At 35.5% G+C, this 12856-nt stretch overlaps 1 non-coding gene across 1 annotated transcript; it reads right to left on the bottom strand.

The window, feature by feature from the left end:
* Positions 1-12091: 12091 nt before the first annotated feature.
* On the bottom strand, positions 12092-12213 carry LOC122686409. Its single transcript, XR_006338773.1, has one exon. It is a non-coding gene; the product is annotated as a small nucleolar RNA SNORA26 (small nucleolar RNA).
* Between the last annotated feature and the right edge of the window lie 643 nt (positions 12214-12856).

Here is a 12856-nt window from a genome sequence, read left to right as displayed (position 1 = left end):
TCCTTGCCCTTTCCTTTGCTTGTTAAAGAAGAATAAACAGCTCCATTATCTCTGCAGAAGCCAAGGGAATTTAAAGCAGCTTCAGAAAGTTGACATAATGACATTTCTAAGCAGAAGAAATTCTATCATAAATAGTGTAGTTAGAAAGTAATATTTATAAGTTTATCTTTTCTACTGTATCATAAACCAAATATTAGCTGCTAACACACAGCCAGTTGTGGATTTGGGAAAAGTTTCCCCACCCAAGTGTAGGGGACAGAAAAAAGGGGAACTAGGTATATAGTTTTCCCACTTGTCTTCACATTATTTTCACAGTCCATAGTGAAGTTCTCCTGACATGAAATAATTTCATCCTTAATAAGGTTATTTCTTGGACATCTTTGTGTAGTTCATAATTTGAGTCTTTATTTTACAAAGATGCTAGACCTTGGAAGGAAAGAATGAGGAGTCCATGGGGTCACAAAGAGTTGGACACGACTGAGCGACTGAACTGAACTGAGTATCTTCTGACTTCTTTTTCTTTACCTAAAAGCCCTGGCTCTTTTCTTCTGAAGATTTTGATGAGTAACCAAAGAGTTGCTTCATATCTAAACCACTTCTTTTTGTTGTAGCCTTTCATTCCTCTGGCTCTTGTGTTTTGTTTCACTTTCTTCCTTTGTTGGAACATTTTCTGGTGTTCATGACTTCTCTGCAGGCCGACCTGCTGTTTTTCCTAAGCTTCCACATTTATAGGAAATCTTCTGTATTGTTTTACCTGTATTACTTCGTTAGGGCACACTATAGATATTGGTTCCTAAAATGTTTTTACCTTAACTGTTTGCCTTACTAATTTCTTGGCATATGTCTTTCTAAGCTTTTAGTTAAGGCCGATGGTTTGATATTATTCTATCATTTGAAGGATGCTCTGACTTTTTAAAATTTGTAGATTTTTAAAAATAGAAGTGTAATTGATATATAGCATAGTTTTAGGTGTACAAAATAATGATTCAATATTTGTAAATATTGTGAAATGATCACCACAATAAGTCTAGTTAATATCCATCACCATATAGTTACATATTTTTTTTCTTGTGATGGGAACTTTTAAGATCTATTCTCTTAGCAACTTTTAAGCATACAATACAGCATTATTTACTACAGTCACTATGCTATGGGCTTCCCTCATAGCTCAGTTGGTAAAGACTCTGCCTGCAACTCAGGAGACCCTGATTTTATTCCTGTGTCGGGAAGATCTACTGGAGAAGGGATAGGGTACCCATTTGAACTTCCCTTGTGGCTCAGCTTGTAAAGAGTCTGTCTGCAATGCAGGAGACCTGGGTTTGACCCCTGGGTTGGGAAGACACCCTGGAGAAGGGAATGGCTACCCACTCCAGTATTCTGACCTGGAGAATTCCATGGACTACAGTCCATGGGGTCGCAAAGAGTTGGACATGACTGAGAGATTTTCACTTTTCACTTTCACTATGCTATACATAACATTCCAATGACTTATGATTTATTTATTTTATAGCTGAAATTTTGTACTTTTGACCCTTTTATCTATCCCCTACTCAGAAGCTCTGGCAACCACTGACCTATTCTCTGGATCCACGAGCTTGCTTAATACACACACACACACACACACACACACACACACACACATTCCACGTGTAAGTGAGATCATATGGTACTTGTCTTTCTGTGTCTGATTTATTTCACTTAGCCCAATGCTCTCATCCATCATGTTGTCTCAAATGGCAATATTTTTATTCCTTTTTATGACTGAATAATATTCCATTGTGTATATAGTCCAGAATTTATATGTTTTCTTCTTAATTTCAGTTTTCAAAATTATTTAAAATTTAAAATGATGCAAAGTTGAAAATGAATGTTAGACTCTGGCAACTCTTCTACATAAATTCTGACTACCTCCTTGTTAGGTATAATATTATTGATAATAATTCTACACAAAGTCATAAATCCTGAGGTTTTTGTAGTATATACATGCTTTTTAAATGAAAATTTTTATGTGTGTATATAATTATATATTCTGTACCATAATTTACTTTGATATTTAGCTATAAAGAAAACTAAATACCTCAAGGACTTCTCAGGAATGTTTTAGGGCTCTATGTATTTTTGTTCAGAAGTTAAAATGGGCTTTCCTGTAGCTTAGCTAGTAAAGAATCTGCTTACAACACGGGAGACCTGGGTTCAATCCCTGGGTTGGGAAGATCTCCTGGAGAAAGGAACGGCTGCCCACTCCAGTATTCTGGCCTGTAGAATTCCATGGACTGTATAGTCCATGCGGTCACAAAGAGTCAGACACGACTAAGTGACTTTCACTGAAGTTAAAATGGTTTCTGACAGTTCTGTGAAAGGGTTGAAAATGGACTCTAGAACAAAAGTGCAAAGGTATTACAGAATTAATGAAATAGAAGGACAAGAAGAAGCTAATGGTAATTTTAAAAAGGTTCATGGAAAATGAAAAAAATATGAATATTTGCAGAGGTTATTTATACAGTCAACAATATCACATATTTGGTTATAGTGGGATTATATTGACAGTTTGAAGCTCTCTAGAATTAAACCTAGTCTCTTAAATCAGTTAAGTCTTTGAAGATGTCAGTGATAACACAAAGAATATCCAAACAAAGATAATTCATTTTTTTTGGTAAGTATACATTTGTGACTATCCCTACCACTCGCTAATCCCCAAAATGGTGTCCAAGGGCAACAGAGATTGAATAGTATCACCACAGAGACAGAAGATAATAATTGAGAGCATTTGTCCTCAGATTCTTAGGCAGTGGGAATTCATGATGTGCTGATTTGTGTAGCAATCCAGTGAGTTTGAAAATATTTTGGGGACATATGTGCTTTAGGGTCAGGCAGTAGTAGTAGAGAGAGAAAGTGAGAATAACAATTAGGTTCTCAAAGGTACACTTATAATCTGATCTGTGTCAGCATTTCTTATTTATTTAAATTTACCATCACATGCTTGTTAAAGAATGCACACAAAAAATGTTGCTAATGAGAAGAATAGCAATAAAGAGATATTTGCTCTTGATTGATTGCCAAGTGACAGATTACAAGCTAGATGCTTGACAATTACAAGGAAACAAGATTTTTTTGGGGAAAATGGATCCATTAGAAGAAATAGTTATGAGAATTTTTATGGGTGAAATTAGTCGTCAGAATAGTGATAGCTCTCATATTGAATTGCTGAGGGGTTGCCACAGAAATGCCTGTGTAGACAAGTCTCCATAGTTACTAATTTTGCATACTAAAACACATTAAATGCCAGTTGTAATTTTTCCTTATTGATTTTTTTCTCATCATTTTTGTTTAATTGGTTACTTGGACAATGTTTTACTACTGAAAACAGGTGTCACTTTATGTTTTAAATAAATTGCTCCATAAAAATTAATCTCTACCTTCAAGAGAAGTATTTTGACCCTACATTACTTCTGGAAAATTCATACTTTGGCAGACTACACCTTGGAATTCAAGCCAGAGCACAGTGCAATTTTCTTTTTTCATAAAATTTTTTGGAGTCTAGATATATTTCAAAAAGGGTTTTGTTTGAAACTATAATAGGCTGTTTAATTTCTTTTATTGATAAGCCCAAATACTTTAGGATTCTGACACCAAAGATAAAACTAAGCCTTTATTGTTTTAGTTGAGTTTATAACAAATATCCTCAAGTAAGTCAGAGAAAATACTCTGAACCATTGATCTTATCCCTAAGAACCAGGAAAAGATATGATAATGCTGTTCTAAAAGTGTGGTTCAAATATAGGGTATTAAATTTGTTTCCTTTTCTGTTCAGTCTGAATGTTCAGAAAGTACTGAATATAACTTCATTTTTTTCCATGTAGTAGTTATTAAGATAATTTTACTATTTATCCCTTTCTAAAAGATTTTTTTGCACTTTTTGATTAATTTATAATAAACTTGTCTGTAACAAGTAGATATTTCAAAAACTTTCAAGTAAATATTGATGCAATAATCAGTGCACAGTGTGTGGATATCAGATCAGATCATAAACTTGAAAACCGACTTGGATATATATTGCAGTTTTAATATCTTCTTTTAACTGCCCCCTTTGGGAGACTATGATTCTTAAAAGTAAGGAGCAGGAAGACTTTATAGGTGAAACCGCTTACAAATTCTGCATAAACTGATTGTTAGACTGTTCGTAAAAGTTAAAACAACTTCACTTGGATATAGAAGACATAGAAATTAAATATATGACTACAAAGCCATATGAACTTAAGCAACTCACTTAATTGTACTAGGTTCCAAAGTCTTTATCTGTGAAATAATTTACTCTTGGGATTATTTTTAGAATTTATTAAGAGAATTCTTGTAACTAAATACCGTGAGGAAAGTATGACTTTCAGAGTAAAATGGACATTATTTTGGATTAATGAAATTTTGTCATTTTCTTGTCTTCTTGGTTAAAAAAAAACAAACCTTATTAAATGTATTAGTTTAATTTCTCTACTTAAATTTGAGTGGAGAAATTTTTAAGGAAAGTAAGGATAATAGTAATGCTGATCTGTAAAGAGAAATATCCTTAAAATATTTCATTTTCCTGCATAGATATATTTTCTTAATCCCTTATTATGCTGTAATTTCCTCGAGAATAGACATATTTAAGTGGTTTGTCTTTGTATATAGCACTTTGGGGGATTTGTAGAGCATTGAATAGAACTTTATCACAAACACAAGGCATGGTAGTGCCATTATATAATCACTAATATGAACAAATTTTGTTAGGAAAAACTGTGTTTTTAAGAATATTTTATCAGAGCATAGTTGATTTACAATGTTATGTTAGTTTCTGTTACATAGAAAAATGTTTTAGTTATATATACACATTCTTTTCTATTATGGCTTATCATAGGATATTAAATATAGTTCCGTGTGCTATATATTAATAGTAGGATCTTGCTGCTTATCCATTCTGAATATAATAGTTTGCATCTGCTAATTCCTAACTTCCAGTCCCTCCCTCCTCCAATCCACCCTCCCTCTTGGCAACCACAAGTCTGTTCTCTATATCTGTGTTTATAAGAGGAAGGCAGGAGGGTAGGGGAATAGGGGAGATATGATGACAGAAGCAAGTAGGTGGAAGGATTGATGGGAGGGGTTATCAGCCAAGGAATGTAGACAGACATTAGAAGCTGAAAAAGGGAAGAAGACAAATTCCCCCTTGAAGTTTCCAGAAGGAATGCAGCCCTGCCAGTTCATTAGATTTCTGATCTCTAGAAGTTGGAGAGAGTAAATTTGTGTTGTTTCAAAACCCTGAGTTTGTGGTGATTTGGTACAGTGGCAATTGAATACAGTACTTCTTCCTCTCATAATCAAGAAAATTCAAATTTAAAAATAACAAAATGTTGTTTTACACTTAGACAAATAGTTACAAACCTACAATATAATGTTTGAGCATAAAGAGAGATAAGAGTTCTTGTGTGTCTTCATGAGTATATGTAATAGAGTCTAAAATGGTATGGCCATTTTAGAGAGAAGATACCAATGACCTAGGTATTTTTCTGCTAAGAATATACCACAGAGAAACTGACAGATGGTGCAGAAAGAAGTATGATAAGAATGTCCATTACAGAGTTAGTTGTAAGAAAATTTGGAAACAACTGGAATGTTCATCAGTAGTAGAAAAAATACACATCAAGTTCTTTCTGAAATGGAAAACTCTGCAGCCATGAGAACAAGTGACCTAGAGGTACATTTTTCCATAGAGGGAAAAGAAGCTGCAAAAAAGGCTCAAAATACTGTTATTTATATTACTACATTTATTTCCATAAAATCCATATATTACCTTTGAATATCTGAATATTGAGTAAAGGAAATACTTGTGTGAATAATAAATGCCAGCAATATGATAGTGGCTATTTCTGAGGAAAGAAGTTATCAGAGAGTAATACACAGGCTCTTCACCTTTATTTATGCTTTATATCTTAAAAATAAGCTGAAGTGCACATGGTGAAATTTTAAAATTTTATAAAACCGGGTGTTTAGTAAATATAGACTTACATTATTCTTTGTATTTGTGTGCATATATGAGCTATTCCATGATTTAAAAGCAGAACTCATCCTCTCTTTAAAACCCAACTTCAAAAGTTTTCTTTCAGAAATAATGTTCTTGATTTATTGTCCTAGAACATCAAAGTTAAAAATGATAAAGATTTTTCAGTCCCTTTAAAATAGTGTAATATATTTGCCAAAATCATAATTAAACTTCTATATACTAAGAACTTAAGCACTAAACTTTATAAGAGCGGTATCAAATATTGGAAGTGATTTTCAAAGAATATGTGATATAGTTGGAAAATGTCCTAGATCAGCTACTATAGGCCAGAATTGTGGCTCTGGCCACAATTTACCAGACCAAGCTATATGACACTAGATAAATCTCCAAATAATTCTCTCTAGTGCTTAGATCCAGTGACCTGAGGCTCCATTCCGAGATGCAAGGGAGATCAGAGGAAGGATGTGATGTACCTGTCAAAAGAAATAAAAACAACTATTTTTGGAAAAACCTAGTTTGTAGCTATTTCACTAGATTTGTCCAGAAATTTATCCCTACTTACTTCTAGTCATATAACACTTAGGGTTTGCTTTTTGAGATATCTGGAAATAATCTTGGAGCCTTTTTAGGTTTCAGGCGAAAATAGGAAAAATCCTTTTCTTTGGTAGTGAATATTTTGTTTGCAGATTAAATGTTTAAACTGAAATGTCCTATATTACTGAAAGAGAAACTGTTCAACTTCAGATTCAATTTAAGTATTTTTCCTTCTAATGGAGCTATGTCAATTTAGAAAATGATTGCTATTTAAAATGCCATTCCATAACCTCCTTTAATTAAAGTAGCAGTATACCATCAATCTGTTCCCATTAATGAATTTTTAACCATTACAATCTAGGCTGTATGATATACAGTTTAATTTTTTTTCCCAGAAAGTATGGACAGATTCCTCAGAGATTTGAAGAGGGAGATTAAAATTCAGGGTTTTAGAAGTGGTAGCTCAGATACAAGCTGATATAAGGGAAAAGAGCAAAAGAGAAAACAAGATAGAGACAGTAGAGACGAATGAACTAAGAGAGAGACAGATAAACAGAAAGGTGAGGATGGGATGGTGGATGTGAATGTCAGGAATTTGTGGAAATGAAATGATGACCTCAAGTAAATGAATAGCCCATTTAAGATCCTAGTAGAGTATGTGTAGTGGATTGGGGGTTATATCTTTCTTAGCACAGAGTTAATAAAAATCTATTCTCTGGGAGGTGAATATATTTCTTGTGTTCACTTCAGTCTAATTTCCTGTGATTTCAGTTAATTTATTTTCAATTATGATTCTGTTCACATTATTGATATGGCAAATTCAAATAATGAATGACAAGAGGCAGAACAAGGTAGAAAAGACTAGACTAGTTCAAAAGAATGAAGCTAGACAAATTTTGAACAAAAGGTACAGTTTTATAGGTGCAAAAAATCAGAAAGCCAATTAAGTGGCTTATGGATGGAGGGGTGGGGAGAAAGGGCATTGTGTATTGTCAGGGTACAACTTATCATGGCATACTTATCCAGTATCAAGAAACAAAATAAGTCTTACCTCCCGAGAATAAGAACCAGCCAAAAATCTACAAAATCTGGAACACAGGATACTTTCTCCACAGCTCAGGAGTTTCATGGCATCTCTCATCTTTGCCTATCTCTATCTGCATGTTTTGTTTTACTCTTATTCTTGACTGCATTTCTTTCCTGCTCACTTGTTCTACTCGTGAACCTGTATCCTTGATATGACCTGATTCAGACCAAAGTTGGTGAATCTGCTGTCTCTTTTTGTACATCATGTAAGAGCTGCTCGGAACAGCTCAATTCCTCTTTTTTTGAACCAGATACCCTCATTCTTATCCATTATCATCCTCCCCATAGTCACTCTTAACCTTTATTGAGTATTTACTATATGCTGTGTACTATTGCATGTGTAATTTCATTTAATGTTTATACTTCTTTGAGGTAGACATTATGCTATTATTTCTATTTTGTAGACATAAAAACTGAAGTGTAGTTAAGTAATTTCATTAAGGTCACAGCTACCCTGTGTAGTGTCCATATTTGAATCCCAGAGACCGACTTCAGAGCCCATGGACTTGTCTTCTAACCCCCAGGCCATGGGCTGGTACTAGTCTGTGACCTGTTAGGAACTGGCCACACAGCAAGAAGTGAGCAGTTGTCATCTGGAAAACCCATCCTTGGTGCCGAAAAGGTTGGGGACTGCTGTTCTACACCAAACCATACTATTATGTAAGTCAGTTGTATATCCCTACTTCATTCAGAAAAGATAGGGCTGGATTATATAGCTCTCTGATCACTCATTGTGAATAGTGGCCAAAGATTTTCTCAAGTGAGGGTGCAGTTGAGACAAATAATGACCAAACTAGCATCTCTTAATATATTAAAAGAAGTAATATTATTCAACAATACATGAACCATGAACTTCTAGATGTTCTTTCTGGTTTTAGAAAAGGCAGAGGAACCAGAGATCATATTGCCAACATCCGTTGGATCATTGAAAAAGCAAGAGAGTTCCAGAAAAACATCTAGTTCTGCTTTATTGACTATGCCAAAGCCTTTGACTATGTGGATCACAATAAACTCTGGAAAATTCTGAAAGACATGGAATACCAGACCATCTGACCCACTTCTTGAGAAATCTATGCAGGTCAGGAAGCAACAGTTAGAACTGGACATGGAACAACAGACTGGTTCCAAATAGGAAAAAGAGTACGTCAAGGCTGTATATTGTCACCGTGCTTATTTAACTTATATGCAGAGTACATAATGAGAAACACTGGGCTGGATGAAGCACAAGCTGTAATTAAGATTGCCGGGAGAAATATCAATAACCTCAGATATGCAGATGACACCACCCTTATGGCAGAAAGTGAACAAGAACTAAAGAGCCTCTTGATGAAAGTGAAAGAAGAGAGTGAAAAAGTTAGCTTAAAGCTTAACATTCAGAAAACAATGATCATGGCATCTGGTCCCATCACTTCATGGCAAATAGATGGAGAAACAGTGGCAGACTTTACTTTTTGCCAAAATCACTGCAGATGGTGATTGCAGCCATGAAATTAAAAGATGCTTACTTCTTGGAAGAAAAATTATGACCAACCTAGACAGCATATTAAAAAGCAGAGACATTACTTTGCCAACAAAGGTCCATCTAGTCAAGGCTGTGGTTTTTCCAGTGGTCATGTATGGATGTGAGAGTTGGACTATAAAGAAAGCTGAAAGGTAAAGAATTAATGCTTTTGAACTGTGGTGTTAGAGAAGACTCTTGAGAGTCCCTTGGACTGCAAGGAGATCCAACCTGTCCATCCTAAAGGAAATCAGTCCTGAATGTTCACGGAAGGATTGATGCTGAAGCTGAAACTCCAATACTTTGGTCACCTGATGTGAAGAGCTGGCTCATTTGAAAAGACCCTGGTGCTGGGAAAGATTGAAGGCAGGAGGAGAAGGGGACGACAGATGATGAGATGGTTGGATGGCATCACTGACTCATTGGACATGAGTTTGAGTAATGTCTGGGAGTTGGTGATGGACAGGAAGGCCTGGCATGGTGTAGTCAGTGGAGTTGCAAAGAGTCGGACATGACTGAGCAACTGAACTGAATGAATATTTCTATAGCAAGACTGGCTAATACCTCGAGACCTGAGTTGCATTATCTGGATGGAGTCAGCCAGGTCTTAGACCTTCTGTGTGCCTCAGAGTTAACTGGGCTGAAGTATAGACACTGGAACACCAACTTACAGATGGGCAATGCATTATGATGAGTCTGCTTATAATCAGAAGCATGTCTGAAGAATAAGGAGAATTAGCTGTGTAGATAAACTAGATATTGGACTCTGTTTAGCTTTATGAATCAATCTTTTCATGAAAAGTACCTACCGCATTAGCAGAAAGAGTTGTTTGGATGCCCTCCCCCAGCTAGTGCTAGTGTTAGTTGCTCAGTCGTGTCCAGTTCTTTGCGACCCCATTGACTATAGCCCACCAGGCTCCTCTGTCCATGGAATGCTCCAGGCCAGAATGCTGGAGTGGGTAAGCATTCCCTTCTCCAGGGGATCTTCCCAAGCCAGGGATCGAACCTGGGTCTCCCACGTTACAGGCAGTTTCCTTACCATCTGGACCACCAGGCCCTTCTCCAGAATAGTTTCCAGATCAGCACTGCCACTAGTTTCCTTTGATACTTTTTTTTTTAGTTGATAATTTAGTCTGTTTCTTTTTCAAATTGTTCACACTCTGTCCTTAGGTGTATTTAATGACATAAATTATCTCACAGCTATAGCTTGCTCAAGCCTGCAATTTATTTTATTTCTTTACAGTGACTTTGCTTATTTCTTATATCATATGTTATGTGCTAATCGTAAAGTTTAACTCTCAGAGGACAACTCACTTTACCTATATATCAATATGTTATTGAGGTTCTGTCATTGGTTCTTAAGAAGATTCTGTAGGGGTGGTGGTGTTTAGTTGCTGGGCCATGTCTGGCTCTTTTGCAACCCCATGGACTGTAGCCCACCAGGCTCTTCTGCTCATGGGATTTTCCAGGCAAATGTACTGGAGTGGATTGCCATTTCGTTCTCCAGGGGATCTTCCAGACCCAGGGATCAAAACCATGTCTCTTGAATTAGCGGGTTAATTCATTACCACTGAGCCATCTGAGAAGCCTCTATAGAGGTAGTGAATAAGAATACAAATTTTAGATCCAGATGTAGCTAGTTTTGAATTTGTTATTACCAAATGTAACTGTCTAATCTTGTGCACATTCACAAAATACCTCTGTGTCCCAGTTTTCATGACTAAAATGTTAGAAAAAAATAGCACATATCTTAGGGTGTCATAAAAGCAATTAAATTTTTGCAATTCTTGGAATATAGTAGCAATAAGCATTCAATAAAGTTGGAGATATTATCATTAGCTTTCTGTTTAATAGGATCATTTTATTAAATGAACCACTTTCACCTGTAGTCTTTTTAATGACATACTCCAAGGTGAGACATTTAAGAAAGTCAGAAGATTTGAAAGTCTTCTTATATGATGGAATTTGGCATGAAAGCCTTGGTGAAGCAAAGCTAATTTCATTGACATAGCACATATATATATATACACACACACACATATATATATGTGTATATATATTTTAATTGCATGTAGATGTCTGTCCTTCAGTGTGAAAGGTTTGAAGTGTAATGTGTCAGTTCAGGTAATGTATCAGTTATCTATGGTGGTATAAAGAACTTTTCCCAAATTTATTAGCATAAAATAATAGCTTATTTCTTTTGATTCTGTGTTTTAATGGATCTCATCTGGGCCGCTCTATGTGGTACAGCTCCAGAACAGCCTCTTATCATTCAGGGTCTCTTGCTATGTGACCTGTCATCATTCAGCTGTGAGTCCAATTTCTTCACGCTCCGTCTATTGGTTTCTAAGAGAATAAGGCCCAATGTGCAAAGGTTTAACTAAGCCTTTGCTTACATCTTCCTTGCCACTAACCCTTTGGCCACAGCATGTCACTTGACAATGCCCAGATTTCATGTGGGAAGAGTCCATATGGGAACATGGATACTGCAAAGCATGGTTCATTAGAAAGCACCACTGTTTAAGTCTACTATGGGTGGTGCTTGTTTAAATCTTTCTATTCTCAGTGACTGCATTGAACTGAATACACAAAATGTCACTGAGCTGTTCTGGAGCAGCTTAGTTCTGGTCAGTTCTAATAAATTTTTAGTGGTTAGAACAATGTCCACTGATAGGCTTTGTCCACCAATGTCTATTCAGAGAACCTTAAATAAATGAGATACTAGCAATGAAGTTCTCCATGGTGATTGGATAGTTGTTGAAATGTTACATAGATGGCTTGTCTGGAATTGGTAATGAGGGCTTTGATCTTCACCTTTTATTTTTATTATTTATTTATTTACTTTTTATTATCAAACCACAGGTCAAATTTAAATTTAATGACTTTGATATTAACTATACACATACTAGTAAGTGCTAAGACTTAACATCTTCCAGTTCACTTGTGACTCCAGACAGGATCCAGAGAGGAGTTCTAAAAATCTCTTCTCTGGGTTTTTGGAGACTTTCTTTACCCTCCTGTGTTAGCCTCTTAAGGCACTGCATCAGCCTTAAAAGGGCACTGGAAAGGGCGATGATCTTCACCTTTTAGAGTTCATAATTCTGAGTGTCTATTGAAAACTAATGTTACAAACACTCTATTCTATAGATGATGCAAGAGTATCTGTTTAAAGTCAGACAAACTTGTATTAAAAGAACAACTGTACCATTTACTAGATATATTAAGAGGCCAGCTCACTCCACCCCTTTGCCTTAACTTTTTCATCTGGTAAGTGGAAATAACAACACATACTTTTTCAGTGTTGCCATGACAAATAGCATAAGGTATATACAAAGTAACTGGAAAGAAGTAGGTGCCCAATAATTGTGAGAAGACTTGGGGAGCATCCAGTCTAGTCAGGAAAATATAAAGAGCTTCAGAAATTTATTTAACACTTCGATTTAAAAATATTCTCCAAATTGGTGTTGTGGGGTCAAGATGGAGAATAGACATTGATCGGGAAATACCTGAAATAATAATATTAAAATCATCTATCATTTCAGTTTACTTGAATATAATGACTTTGAAGTTGGCTGTGTAGTCCAAATACCCCTGTAAGACTTTTCTTCCCTTTAATTTTTTAAGACATTTAATGAAAATTCCTATTTCAAAATATTAATAGAGAAGTCAAATCTTTGCTTCCTGTTACATTTATTGTCAGATAG

Source organism: Cervus elaphus, chromosome 3 (genome assembly GCF_910594005.1).
Source record: "Cervus elaphus chromosome 3, mCerEla1.1, whole genome shotgun sequence".
Classification (NCBI taxonomy): domain Eukaryota; kingdom Metazoa; phylum Chordata; class Mammalia; order Artiodactyla; family Cervidae; genus Cervus; species Cervus elaphus.
The sequence above is the reverse complement of the archived record's forward strand: the minus strand, read 5'-3'. Positions and strand labels throughout refer to the sequence as shown.